This window comes from Oncorhynchus tshawytscha, linkage group LG29 (assembly GCF_018296145.1).
Source record: "Oncorhynchus tshawytscha isolate Ot180627B linkage group LG29, Otsh_v2.0, whole genome shotgun sequence".
NCBI classification, from domain to species: Eukaryota; Metazoa; Chordata; class Actinopteri; order Salmoniformes; family Salmonidae; genus Oncorhynchus; species Oncorhynchus tshawytscha.
This window is the reverse complement of record NC_056457.1, coordinates 11,419,300-11,434,496: the sequence shown is the minus strand read 5'-3', so window position 1 is coordinate 11,434,496 and position 15,197 is coordinate 11,419,300. Positions and strand designations below refer to the sequence as shown.

General features: G+C 44.3%; 1 protein-coding gene across 3 annotated transcripts in view; it reads left to right on the top strand.

Annotated features, from left to right (window-relative positions):
- The window catches only part of LOC112227944 (CYFIP-related Rac1 interactor B), a 42,794-nt gene that overhangs the window by 6,062 nt on the left and 21,535 nt on the right, over positions 1 to 15,197 (top strand). For 2 of the 3 annotated variants that reach the window (XM_024392974.2, XM_024392975.2), the window contains exon 2: positions 9,499 to 9,587. The exons of the other annotated variant lie outside the window; for it this stretch is intronic. The gene's annotated coding sequence lies outside the window, so the exon portion shown is untranslated. The remainder of the gene's footprint in view (positions 1 to 9,498; positions 9,588 to 15,197) is intronic. 3 annotated transcript variants of the gene reach the window in all.

The window sequence follows — 15,197 nt, the reverse complement described above, 5'->3', positions numbered from 1 at the left end:
TGAGACATTTTTAATTATCCCCCTATCAAAGCCTGAAAGCAGCTGCCTCTCCATTTTGAAGCAATTTGTAATTATGCCCTCTGACTGTGAAATCAAGATGACTCACAGTGTGACTCCACCAGTTGCATTCTCTTCCTTATTTTCAGTCTCTAGGCTACATGACAGTTCAATCGTGTTCTCAACTTCCTTTTTTACTGTGGTAGAGTATAGTGGTAGCCCTCTACATTTTGAAAAGGTAATCAGCTTTGCTTGGGTGGGATCTGTCAGAGATTGTTACATGTTACTAGTGCGTTCAGAAAGTATTCAGACCCCTTGACTTATTCTAAAATGGATTAAATATTTTTTCCCCCTCATCAGTCTACACACAATACCCCACAATGACAAAGCAAAAACAGTTTTGACAGTTTTGCACGTTAATTAAAAATAAAAAACTGATATCACATTTTACATAAGTGTTCAGACCCTTTACTCAGTACTTTGTTGAAGCACCTTTGGCAGCGATTACAGCCTTGAGTCTTCTTGGGTATATATCTACAAGCTTGGCACACCAGTATTTGGGGAGTTCCTCCATTCTTCTCAGCAGATCCTCTCAAGCTCTGTCAGGTTGGATGGGGAGCATCGCTGCACAGTTATTTTCAGTTCTCTCCAGAGATGTTTGATCAGGTTCAAGTCCGGGCTCTGGCTTTGCCACTCAAGGACTTTGAGACTTGTCCCGAAGCCACTCCTACATTGTCTTGGCTGTGTGCTTAGGGTTGTAGTCCTGTTGGAAGGTGAACCTTCACCCCAGTCTGAGGTCCTGAGTGCTCAGGAGCAGGTTTTCATCAAGGATCTCTCTGTACTTTGCTCCGTTCATCATTCCCTCATTCCTGACTAGTCTCCCAGTCCCTGCTGCTGAAAAACATCCCCACATTATGATGCTGCCTCCATGCTTCACTGTAGGGATGGTGCCAGGTTTCCTCCAGACATGATCCTTGGCATTCAGGCCAAAGAGTTCAATCTTGGTTTCATCAGACAAGAGAATATTTTTCTTATGGTCTGAGCGTCCTTTAGGTGCCTTTTGGCAAACTCCAAGCGGGCTGTCATGTGCCTTTTTACAGAGGAGTGTCTTCCTTCTGGCCACTCTAACATAAAAGCCTGATTGGTGGAGTGCTGCAGAGATGAGAGAACCTTCCAGAAGGACAATCATCTCCACAGATAAACTCTGGAGCTTTGTCAGAGTGACCATCAGGTTCTTGGTAATTTTTTTGGTACCCTTCCCCACATCTGTGCCTCGACACAATCCTGTCTCGAGACTCTACAGACAATTAGTTTGACTTCATGGCTTGGTTTTTGCTCTGACATACTCTGTCAACTGTTTGACCTTTTATATAGACAGGTGTGTGTGTGCTTTTTCCAAATCATGTCGAATCAATTGAATTTACCACAGGTGGACTCCAATTAAGTTGCCGAAACATCTCAAGGAGGATCAATTGAAACGATGCAACTGAGCTCTCTTTCGGGTCTCATAGCAAATGGTCTGAACACTTTTATGTAAATAAGGTCTTTTTAACATTTTAAATAAATGTGCTTGCCTAAATGGTAGAGGTCGACCGATTTATGAATTTTCAATTCTGATACCGATTATTGGAGGACAAAAAAAGCCGATACCGACTTTTAAAAAAAAATGTATTTGTAATAATGACAATTAAAACATTGCTGAATGAACACTTATTTTAACTTAATATAATACATCAATAAAATCAATTTAGCCTCAAATAAAAAAAAAGGTTTAAATAATGCAAAAACAAAGTGTTGGAGAAGAAAGTAAAACTGCAATACAGTGGGGCAAAAAAGTATTTAGTCAGCCACCAATTGTGCAAGTTGTCCCACTTAAAAAGATGAGAGGCCTGTAATTTTCAACTATCACAGACATAATGAGAAAAAAAATCCAGAAAATCACATTGTAGGATTTTTAATGAATTTATTTGCAAATTGTGGTGGAAAATAAGTATTTGGTCAATAACAAAAGTTTATCTCAATACTTTGTTATATACCCTTTGTTGGCAATGACAGAGGTCAAACGTTTTCTGTAAGTCTTCACAAGGTTTTCACACACTGTTGCTGGTATTTTGGCCCATTCCTTCATGCAGATCTCCTCTAGAGCAGTGATGTTTTGGGGCTGTTGCTGGGCAACACAGACTTTCAACTCCCTCCAAAGATTTTCTATGGGGTTGAGATCTGGAGACTGGCTAGGCCACTCCAGGACCTTGAAATGCTTCTTACAAAGCCACTCCTTCGTTGCCCGGGCAGTGTGTTTGGGACCATTGTCATGCTGAAAGACCCAGCCACGTTTCATCTTCAATGCCCTTGCTGATGGAAGGAGGTTTTCACTCAATCTCACGATGCATGGCCCCATTCATTCTTTCCTTTACACGGATCAGTCGTCCTGGTCCCTTTGCAGGAAAACAGCCCCAAAGCATGATGTTTCCACCCCCATGCTTCACAGCAGGGGGACATGTCGGGCACTGCAGGATTTGAGTCCCTGGTGGCGTAGTGTGTTACTGATGGTAGGCTTTGTTACTTTGGTCCCAGCTCTCTGCAGGTCATTCACTAGGTCCCCCCGTGTGGTTCTGGGATTTTTGCTCACCGTTCTTGTGATCATTTTGACCCCACGTGGTGAGTTCTTGCGTGGAGCCCCAGATCGAGGGAGATTATCAGTGGTCTTGTATTGTCTTGTATCTTCCATTTCCTAATAATTGCTCCCGCTGTTGTTTTCTTCAAACCAAGCTGCTTACCTTTTGCAGATTCAGTCTTCCCAGCCTGGTGCAGGTCTACAATTTTGTTTCTGGTGTCCTTTGACAGCTCTTTGGTCTTGGCCATAGTGGAGTTTGGAGTGTGACTGTTTGAGGTTGTGGACAGGTGTCTTTTATACTGATAACAAGTTCAAACATGTGCCATTAATACAGGTAACGAGTGGAGGACAGAGGAGCCTCTTAAAGAAGAAGTTACAGGTCTGTGAGAGCCAGAAATCTTGCTTGTTTGTAGGTGACCAAATACTTATTTTCCACCATAATTTGCAAATAAATTAATAAAAAATCCTACAATGTGATTTTCTGGAAATGGTTTCCTCATTTTTTTCTGTCATAGTTGAAGTGTACCGATGATGAAAATGACAGGCCTCTCTCATCTTTTTAAGTGGGAGAACTTGCACAATTGGTGGCTGACTAAATACTTTTTTGCCCCACTGTATGTGCCATGTAAAAAAGCTAACATTTAAGTTCCTTGCTCAGAACATGAGAACATATGAAAGCTGGTGGTTCCTTTTAACATGAGTCTTCAATATTCCCAGGTAAGAGGTTTTTAGGTTGTAGTTATTATAGGACTATTTCCCTCTATACCATTTGTATTTCATTAACCTTTGACTATTGGATGTTCTTATAGGCACTTTAGTATTGCCAGTGTAACAGTATAGCCTCAGTCCCTCTCCTCGCTCCTCCCTGGGCTCGAACCAGAAACACAACGACGACAGTCACCCTCGAAGCAGCGTTACCCATGCAGAGCAAGGGAAACAACCACAGGCTCAGAGCGAGTGATGTTTGAAACGCTATTAGCGCACGCTAACTAGCCAGCTATTTCACTTCGGTTACGCCAGCCTCATCTCGGGAGTTGATAGGCTTGAAGTCATAAACAGCGCAATGCTTGACACAACGAAGAGCTGCTGGCAAAACGCATTAAAGTGCTGTTTGAATTCATGTTTACGCTCCTGCTTCTGCCTACCACTGCTCAGTCAGATACTTAGATGCTTGTATGCTCAGTCAGATTATACGCAACGCAGGACACGCTAGATAATATCTAGTAATATCATCAACTATGTGTAGTTAACTAGTGATTATGATTGATTGTTTTTTATAAGATAAGTTTAATGCTAGCTAGCAACTTACCTTGGCCTACTGCATTCACGTAACAGGCAGACAGTCTCCTTGTGGAGTGCAACAAGAGGCAGGTCGTTATTGCGTTGGACTAGTTAACTGTAGGGTTGCGAGATTGGATCCCCCGAGCTGACAAGGTAAAAATCTGTCGTTCTGCCCCTAAAGGAGGCAGTTAACTCACCGTTCCTAGGCCGTCATTGAAAATAAGAATGTCTTCTTAACTGACTTGCCTAGTTAAATAAAGATTAAATAGAGTTGTATAAATAAACAAAAATCTGCAAAATCGGTGTCCAAAAACACAGATTTCCGATTGTTATGAAAACTTGAAATTGGCCCTAATTAATCGGCCATTCTGATTAATCGGTCAACTTACTAAATGCCAAGCGTCACGTCTGGAGGAAACCCGGCACCATCCCTACGGTGAAGCATGGTGGTGGCATCATCATGCTGTGGGGATGTTTTTCAGGTGCAGGGACTGGGAGACTAGTCAGGATTGAGGGAAAAGTGAACGGAGCAAAGTACAGAGAGATCCTTGATGAAAACCTGCTCAGGACCTTAGACTGGGGCAAAGGTTCATCTTTCAACAGGACAACAACCCTAAGCACACAGCCAAAAAAGCACAGGAGTGGCTCTGGGACAAGTCTCTGAATGTCCTTGAGTGGCCCAGCCAGAGTCTGTACTTGAACCCGATCAAACATCTCTTGAGAGACCTGAAAATACTCTCTCCATCCAACCTGACAGAGCTTGAGAAGATCTGCAGAGAAGAATGGGAGAAACTCCCTAAATGAATTTGTAATCGCTGCCAAAGGTGCTTCAACAAAGCATTGAGTAAAGGGTCTGAATATTTATGTAAATGTGATATTTAAGTTTTTTATTTAATAAATTAGCAAAAATGTCTAACCCTGTTTTTGCTTTGTCATTATGGGATATTGTGTGTAGATTGGGGGGGGGAAACTATTTAATACATTTTAGAATAAGGCTGTAACGTAACAAAATGTGGAAAAAGTCAAGGGGTCTGAATACTTTCCAAAACTACTGTTTGTTCACTGTCATGGAAAGAGTGCATGGTATTTTCAGTAATCAACTTGGGCTAGTCTAGGCTTCCATCAATGCAGGTTTTTATTGCCTGCCTGGTGCTTGTAATGCGACTGGAGATGACTGAGGCTGCCTCAGAGCTACAATTCTCCACAGTGCCTAATTTGTTTTAACATATTTTGTTGGAGTGTCACCTCCACGCATACAGATCTGCCTCAGTTTTTGTCGGGGGGGAAAAAATCGATGCAGAGTTAGACCTTAGTTAAGATGTGTTTTGTTCATTAGGCTTATATAACCGGCTCTGGTTTGAATATGATCATCCACATCCCCTTGAATAAAAAGCGTGAGCCAGTGTTCCTCCTCGGCTCTAAGCCCTATCTCACTCACAGTGAGCAACTGGAAGCTGTTGCCACGGTAACACACGTTTTAATTGAGAATGTATCAAACATGTAAAACAACACCAGCTTATTGAACAAATTGTGTCCCTCGCTTAGTAGTCAGCTAACCATTTTACTACTCTGGCAAACGTCTCACTTTTTTCTCATGAGTGGGTCATTCTTATTCATCACGATACGATGAGGGAGAGGAGAGCTGCGACTGCTTACCCTCTAAAATGCAACGTCGCTTTGTGTCTTCTAATTACTATGTTTTAAATTAGCATTGGGATTAGAGGTCGACCGATTAATTGGAATGGCCGATTAATTAGGGCCGATTTCAAGTTTTCATAACAATCGGAAATCTGTGTTTTTGGGCTCCGTTTTCCGATTTCAAAAAAGAAGAAAAAAAATGTTTATACCTTTTTTATTTAACTTGGCAAGTCTGTTAAGAACACATTCTTATTTTCAATGACTGCCTAGGAACTGTGGGTTAACTGCCTTGTTCAGGGGCAGAACGACAGATTTTCACCTTGTCAGCTCAGGGGTTTCAATATTGCAACCGCACAGTTAACTAGTCCAACGCTCTAACCATTGCACTCCACGAGTAGCCTGCCTGTTACGCGAATGCAGTAGAAGCCAAGGTAAATTGCTAGCTAGCATTAAACTTATCTTATAAAAAACAATCAATCATAATCACTAGTTATAACTACTAATCCAGTTTAGCAGGCAATATTAACCAGGTGAAATTGTGTAATTTCTCTTGTGTTCATTGCACGCAGAGTCAGGGTATATGCAACAGTTTGGGCTCCCTGGCTCATTGCGAACTAATTTGCCAGAATTTTACGTAATTATGACATACATTGAAGGTTTTGCAATGTAACAAGAATATTTAGACTTAGAGATGCCACCCGTTAGATAAAATACCGAACGGTTCCGTATTTCACTGAAATAATAAACGTTTTGTTCATGATAGTTTCCGGATTCGATCATATTAGTGACCAAAGGCTCGTATGTCTGTGTGTTATTATGTTATAATTAAGTCTGATTTGATAGAGCAGTCTGACTGAGCAGCAGCAGGCCCGTAATCATTCATTCAAACAGCACTTTCATGCATTTTGCCAGCAGCTCTTCTCAAGCACAGCGCTGTTTATGACTTCAAGCCTATCAGCCTAATGGCTGGTGTAACCAATGTGAAATGGCTAGCTAGTTAGCTGGGTGTGCGCTAATACTGTTTCAAACGTCACTAACTTTTAGATTTGGAGTAGTTATTCCCCTTGCGCTGCAAGGGCCGTGGCTTTTGTGGAGCGATGGGTAACGATGCTTCGAGTGTGACTGTTGTCGATGTGTTCCTGGTTCGAGCCCAGGTAGGGGCGAGGAGGGGGACGGAGGTTATACTGTTACACTGGCAATACTATAGTGCCTATAAGAACATCCAATAGTCAAAGGTATATGAAATACAAATGGTATAGAGAGAAATAGTCCTATAAATACTATATTAACTAAAACCTCTTACCTTGGAATATTGAAGTCTCATGTTAAAAGGAACCACCAACTTTCATATGTTCTCATGTTCTGAGCAAGGAACTTAAACGTTAGCTTTTTTACATGGCACATATTTGTACATGGCACATATTTTACATGGCACATATTTCTTTCTTCTCCAACACTTTGTTTTTGCATTATTTAAACCAAATTGAACATGTTTCATTATTTTTTTTGAGGCTAAATTGATTTTATTGATGTTTTATATTAAGTTAAAATAAGTGTTAATTCAGTATTGTTGTTATTGTCATTATTACAAATATATTAAAAAATGGCCGATTTAATCGGCAGCGACTTTTTTTGGTCCTCCAATAATCGGTATCGGCGTTGAAAAATCATAATCGGTCGACCTCTAATTGGGATCATCACGCAAACCTAACATTCTTGGAAAGTCATGTTCCCAACTGACCCTGGATCTGCGGACCATGCAAATCATCATGCGTTGACTCCACATCAGCCGCTATTGATTTAAATGATGGCCTGCTTCATAGTGACAGCACATTGTAGTTTCCAACATGTGCTGTCCCACATATTGACCTCTCTGTAAATGAAAACACGTTTGTTGACAGTCCGTTTATTTTTCAAAGACTCAAGGAAGTTCCGTTTCTATGCTACAAAAGTTGCTTTTGTTTCTCTCCACTTATATAGCCTGTGCATTTATGATGCTCATCTGTTTTTCGGGGTACCGTTATTGCGATTTAAAGAAACGTGACATGCAATGGGTCAATCAATGTTTCTTTCGCATGCATCAAGCACTGACCCTAGGGTGTGTCAATGCATGCTCACTCCAGATGCCGTGTAGCTACAACCGGTGTAATATGGGACCTGTTTACCAGGCCATTATCACAATGTCATTTAGAAAATGAAGTCTACTACCGTCCAACAATCAGGGTCTAAATAGAATCTGTATTCAAGTCGTTGTTTGCTTAGTTCTCTCAGGCTTGATTATGCCTATCGTGTTGTTACATATTAAGACGTGTGTGTGTGTGTATAATAGAAATGACAAGTTGACCCAGCAGTCTCTTGAACAGCCTGTATCTTAGAACAGTGAATACAATCTAAACCAAAGCTCTTATTCCACATCACGTTGGTTGGGTTAAAGCGTAGTACCTCTCCAGCGGTGTTGCTCAATGATGCGTAACTTATTCCATGATGCCTTGGCACCGATGTCACTTAATGTCCAAAGTGACAAGCCAAGTCCATTTTTATTTGGTATAGACCTAGAGCCCTTTGCTCTGGCGATACTTCCCCTTTTAAAACCTACAGTGTATCATAAACACATTATTATTACAGTGGTAATAAGGTTCTACAGTGAAACATAAAGGGTGATCTGAAAGGAAGTAGATATTTGATATCCCATTTCCACGAGTATAACTATGAGGGGACTTTGAGCACAAAGTTCTTCAATTTCTAAGTCTTGTGTGGATTTCAGCCAACTCCAAGCCGAGATATCTTTGAAAGTTTCTCTCCAGAGCTCACTCGGAGTGACTGACTCGTTCGGGTGTTGTAGGCCAAAGTCAAAGAACTAGAAGTCCAATCACATTCATGTATGAGCACTGCTAGTTCATTATGGCAGGCCATTTGTTCGCAGCCTATTTGTATGCAGGCTGATGAATCGTGGAGTAGTACAGCGCCCCCGGTCCTAATTGTCTCCGTCTACTGAACCTGCACTCAACCACACTCCGGAAAGGGCCAGAGAACTTGAGAGGTGCGTGCTTGGGGTTCATGTTCAAGTGGCTTTTCAAATCCAAATGGTTTTAAAAGAAAATATCAGGTTGAAGCATATCTTGTCATGAGGGTTCTCGTCACCAGTGATTCTCAAGGGGTGGGTCAGAAGTCTGGACCCAGTGCTGGGACTGGTCGTTCTTGGGTCAGTTAGCTATAAAGCCTTGGTTGTGGTTATCAACATGGTTATGTCTATTTGGTGTGTCACAAAATTCAAAAGGCTTTATGCGGGTGACAATGCAAAAAAAAAAAAAAAAAAAAAGGAGTTTGTTGTGACCAAAGAAATAGAAGCCCCCCCCATCTTGCACCTCAAACCACATTGGCTGATTTTAATTGCAGTGAACACAAGTCTTGGTTGAACACACATTAAGAATATTTTGTCAGGGCCCTATTGTAGCCTAACAGGAGGAAGTGGACTAGGGAGTGCAGTGGAAAATCCGAAGTACACACTGAATGAGAGGAAGTGTTGCACAATAGGAAGTGGTGTGCGTCTGGCTGCTGTGCCTCCCAGTTTCTACAAGACTGCTGCAACGTTGCCCTTCTCAAGAAACCCAGTCTGCATGAGAATCACGAAGGGCTGCACCTGTGAATGACTGTATTCCAATAAATTCTCAACCTCTGGTAACATTGCATTCATGTATCCTGTAATGTTAAGTGTTCAGTAATCTAGGGATAATCAAGGTCCTGGAGGTTGGAAATGTTTGTTGTGGCCAAGTGAAACTTTTGAGCTATTACATGATAATTGGACCAGAGGGATAGACTGAGAGGAATGTCGAATATTGTCCAGGTTAAGTTTTGTCGCAAAACTTGCTGTCAAAAAGAAGGAGCAAGAAAATGAGTTGATAAAGACTGTTCATATCTGTTTTGGGAGGAGTGACTGAATTACTGACTGAATTAGCCTTTGTTTTCAGAACCTGACCTCTGCTGGAGGACTGTGACCTTGGCCACCCGCCAGGCTCGGCCTCCTTCCTCCTGACTGACACCTCCAGAGCTTCTGCTGGTTAGTATTAACACAAAGTTACCCCTATACGCTGATCTTGTGTCAGTTTTGCATTTCCCCTAGTAATGGTAGGTTAGGATTGGGGGGAGGGAAAACGGATCCTAGTTCTGTAACTAGGGGAAGCTTCACCCCGGAGCTATCAACACCCACTGCTGTCATGTCCTGACTCATCTAACTTTAGGGTTCAACCGTAACACCACAGCAGAATATGCTATTCTGCTATAAGGCCTTTCTATTGGATTCTTTATACCTCAAGTGGAACATGACTTTGTGGAACTTCAGCTCTAACTGTGGTCACTCTTAAGCATAGTTATTTTTCTCTTCATTTTAAGTTCCTGTTATTATTTGGCGCTAGAAGAGCGCTGTCGTTTGACTTTTTCCCCATCAGGGTCACAATGTGAACACGGTTTGTGTAATGCTGGTATGGAAACGAAGTGCGTTGTGGGCCGTGGAATCGGTCGGAGTAAACAAGCAAACAAGAGCTTACCCCAGTGGCTTAGGTCTTATCGTTTTTCTAACTGATTAATAGTTCGTTCGGCCGGGTTTCTGTCTGAACATTTGTGATAGTTTGTTTTATTTTGTTATGCTAGTTTAGCCAATGTAAAATGGCTAGCTAGTTAGCTGTGCGTGCTAGTAGTGTTCTATCGGCGACGTCACCTGCTCTGAGAACTTGAATTAGTTGTTTGTGGAGTGACAGATAAGTTGTACGTGTGTTCAGAGGGTTCTTAGTTCGAGCTCAGGTTGAGTCAAGGAAGAGGGACGGAAGCAACACTGTTACACTAGGTCCCTGACTCTCACACATTCACTATTTTGCGTTGTTATATCAAAGGTAAGCTGTTCTTCTGTGGAGGCTAATGTGTCTGTTGTGTCCTAGAGTGGCTGTATACAGATGGAAGCTTTCACTGTGATTTTTCTGGAGCACCTCACCTACACAACAAGCCCTAGCTACAACTAAGCCTAGAATCTTGCACCGCTTCCTTTCAGACACATTGGATCAGTCAGAATTAGAAATAGGTGATAACATCACTACCCTCTATTACAGTTCCTGCTTGTGTGATTTTTGCCTCCCTTGTTTATATTTTCCCTTCAGTCTCCTTGGAGACCGTTACCATGGCGTGGCAGCAGAGCTGTCAATCTTGGGCCTAATCAGAGGTGTCAGAGCACGTTGTTACATTACCTGCCCACCTGTCTCGCACCACAGCTTCCCACCTGTCTGTCTGATACAGCTGGAGACAATCCAAGCCGTCTAGGATTAATAAGCCAATACCATTTAATATGTTCTGTGTGGTATGTTTAGTTAAACATCAGTCCATGAAGGGTTTTACATTAAAACCGTAGCTAACTGAAATATCATGATTATCATGCAATTTGTTAGTTGTTAATGCAATAATGGCTTGGCTAAAGCTACATTGCGAGTCTTAAATCCACCGGTTTAGCGGGAATGCTAATCTATTTTAGCTAGCTCAGACTTCAGTCTGTGACTCTTTGGCCAAGGGACGGGAAGTGGTGAGTTGTAACTAACAGAGTGGAGATGATCGAGTGAATGCGGCATTCCTTTCACTGAACGCTGAGGTAAGATTAGCTTCTGTAAACCAGGGAAGGTGTGTACTGTAGTAAAGTAGCCTGGGGTAAAGCTTTTCACTGTAGCTCTGGTAAAAAATAATAATAATAATGAGGCAGTACTGCCACCAGCTGGTGATGTAAAAATATTTATAAACCGTAGACTATGGTATGATGTCATACAGTGCCTAGAAAAAGTCTTTCAGTCTTCACATTTTACTGCCTTTAAAATTACTTCTAAAAATTGAATAGGTTTTTTTCCTACCGATATACACAACCTACTCAACTTTTCCAAAGTGAAAGACAAATTTATATACCTTTTTCCAAATGGATGCAAAATAAAACATGTATTCACACCCCAGAGTTAATACTTGGTGGAATCATCTTATGCACACATTACAGCTGTGAATCATTTTGAATGAGATTCTACCTTTTCACAACTTACGGAAACATAGATTGTTTTGTCAAAATAAGCAGATTTAGGACCATTATTAACACTTACTGGAAAGCCATTCTGGTGTGTCTTTGACATTAAAAATTGGGAAATTGTTCCGCTGAAAAATAACTCTGTCACGCCCTGGTCTTAGTATTTTGTGTTTTCTATATTTATTTGGTCAGGCCAGGGTGTGACATGGGTTTATTTTGTGTTGTGTTTATATATGGGGGTTTTTCGTAGGTTTTGGGATTGTGGCTTAGTGGGGTGTTCTAGCAAAGTCTATGGTTGCCTGAGGCGGTTCTCAATCAGAGGCAGGTGATTCTCTTCGTCTCTGATTGGGAACCATATTTAGGCAGCCATATTCTTTGAGTGTTTTGTGGGTGATTGTTCCTGTCTCTGTGTTAGTTGTCACCAGACAGGCTGTATAGGTTTTCACATTCCGTTTGTTGTTTTGTATTGTTCGTATTCATCGTCATTAAAGATGTCTCGATTTAACCACGCTGCATTTTGGTCCGACTCTCCTTCGACGGAAGAAAACCGTAACAGAATCACCCACCACACCAGGACCAAGCAGCGTGGTGACAGGCAGCGGCAGCAGGAGCAACCAGGGTTGGAATATACGACTTGGGAGGAAATAGACAAGTGGGCGGTTGACCCAGAGAGAGTGCCGGAGCCCGCCTGGGATTCGCTGGAGCAGTGCGAAGAGGACTATAGGAGAATGGAGTCGAAGAGACAAGCACGGCGGCGCAGAAGGAAGCCCGAGAGTCAGCCCCAAAAATGTCTTGGGGGGGGGGGGCTCAGGGAGAGTGCGGCAGTGTCAAGGTTCAAACCTGAGCCAACTCCCCCTGTTTATCGTGAGGAGCAGCGATCACAGGACTTCTGGACGTGGGAGGAGATATTGGACGGAAAAGGACCTTGGACACAGCCTGGAGAATATCGCCGTCCCAAAGAAGAACTGGAGGCGGCGAAAGCGGAAAGGCGCTGGTATGAAGAAGCAGCAAGGCGACGCGGATGGAAGCCCGAGAGTCAGCCCAAAAAATGTATTGGGGGGGGGCTCAGGGAGAGTGTGGCAGAGTCAGGGTTCAGACCTGAGCCAACTCCCCCTGTTTATCGTGAGGAGCCAAGGAGGAGACCAGAACCAGAGCCAGTGTTGGAGGTGAGTGAAGCAGAGACTGTGAAGGAGTTAATGGGGAAAGTGGAGGAGAGAGTTATGAGGGAGTTGCTAGTTTGGTGCTTTAGGTATGATATTCGTCCGACGGAGCGTGTCGGGGATTTGATGGCACCTGGGTCAGCGCTCCATACTCGTCCTGAGGTGCGTGTTAGTCGGCTGGTGAAGAGTGTGCCAGCCTCACACACTAGGCCTCCTGTGTACCTACCTAGCCTTGCACGTCCTGTGCCAGTCCTGCTCTCAGGCTCTCCAGTACACCTTCACGGTCCGGTCCATCCTGTGCCACCTTCACACACCAGTTCTCCGGTGGCAGCTCCCTGCACCAGGCTTACTGTGCGTGTCCTCGGTCCAGTACCACCAGTGCCAGCACCACGCACCAGGCCTTCAGTGCGCCTCGCCTGTTCAACGCAGCCAGAGCTGCTAATATGCATGGAGAAGCCAGAGCTGTCAGTCTGCATGGAGCAGCCAGAGATGCCAGTCTGCATGGAGCAGCCAGAGCTGCCAGTCTGCATGGAGCAGCCAGAGCTGCCAGTCTGCATGGAGCAGCCAGAGCTGCCAGTCTGCATGGAGCAGCCAGAGCTGCCAGTCTGCATGGAGCAGCCAGAGCTGCCAGTCTGCATGGAGCTGCCAGTCTGCATGGAGCAGCCAGAGCTGCCAGTCTGCATGGAGCAGCCAGAGCTGCCAGTCTGCATGGAGCAGCCAGAGCTGCCAGTCTGCATGGAGCAGCCAGAGCTGCCAGTCTGCATGGAGCAGCCAGAGCTGCCAGTCTGCATGGAGCTGCCAGTCTGCATGGAGCAGCCAGAGCTGCCAGTCTGCATGGAGCAGCCAGAGCTGCCAGTCTGCATGGAGCAGCCAGAGCTGCCAGTCTGCATGGAGCAGCCAGAGAGGCCAGTCTGCATGGAGCAGCCAGAGCTGCCTGTCTGCATGGAGCAGCTAGAGCCGCCAGTCAGTCAGGATCTTCCAGATCTGCCAGTCAGCCAGGATCCGCCAGTCAGCCAGGATCTTCCAGATCCGCCATTCAGCCAGGATCTTCCAGATCCGCCAGTCAGCCAGGATCTTCCAGATCCGCCATTCAGCCAGGATCCACCATTCAGCCAGGATCCGCCAGTCAGCCAGGATCTTCCAGATCCGCCATTCAGCCAGGATCCACCATTCAGCCAGGATCCGCCAGTCAGCCAGGATCTGCCAGAACCACCAGCTAGCCAGGATCTGCCAGAGCCTACTACCTGCCTGAGTTTCCTCTCAATACTGGGCTTCCTCTCGGTACTAGGCATCCTCTCAGTGCTGAGCTACCCCTCAGTCCCGAGCCACCCCTCAGTCCCGAGCCACCCCTCAGTCCCGAGCCACCCCTCAGTCCCGAGCTACCCTTCAGTCCCGAGCTACCCTTCAGTCCCGAGCTTCCCCTGTCCCGAGCTTCCCCTCAGTCCCGAGCTTCTACCTCAGTCCCGAGCTGCCCCTCAGTCCAGTGGGGTCCTTGGTGAGGGTTATTAGGCCAAGGTCGGCGGCGAGGGTCGCCAATCAAAGGACGCGTTACAGGGGGACTAAGACTTGGTTGGAGTGGGGTCCACGTCCCGAGCCGGAGCCGCCACCGTGGACAGACGCCCACCCGGACCCTCCCCTATGGGTTTTAGTGTACGGCCGGGAGTCCGCACCTTGGGGGGGGGTGGGGGTTCTGTCACGCCCTGGTCTTAGTATTTTGTGTTTTCTATATTTATTTGGTCAGGCCAGGGTGTGACATGGGTTTATTTTGTGTTGTGTTTATATATGGGGGTTTTTCGTAGGTTTTGGGATTGTGGCTTAGTGGGGTGTTCTAGCAAAGTCTATGGTTGCCTGAGGCGGTTCTCAATCAGAGGCAGGTGATTCTCGTTGTCTCTGATTGGGAACCATATTTAGGCAGCCATATTCTTTGAGTGTTTCGTGGGTGATTGTTCCTGTCTCTGTGTTAGTTGTCACCAGACAGGCTGTATAGGTTTTCACATTCCGTTTGTTGTTTTGTATTGTTCGTATTCATCGTCATTAAAGATATCTCGATTTAACCACGCTGCATAAAAGTATCAAGAACACTGCATTATCTCCACATTACTGGCCTGGGCCAGAAAGTAAACATAATGAAGCCTTTGTTAAAAACAAATCTACCTCAAATCATCCATTCTGTTTGCAACAAGGGTGTTAAGTAATACTGCAAGACAAGCAAATAAATTAATGTTTTGGCGTAAATTAACAACTACAGGCTTGGGTCAAATCCAATACAACACGGAGTGAAACCCTCTGCAATGGGTATGGTTTTCACTGGAAGGGACTGGGGAGTTTGTCAGAATACAAATAAATATGAATGGAGAAAAGCCAAGGTCAAAATTTGGGAAAACCTGCCTGGCATAGTTTTATTTTTCAGCTTGACAATTACAACATTTTTTAATGCCAAGGACATACCAGAAAGTGTTTCCAA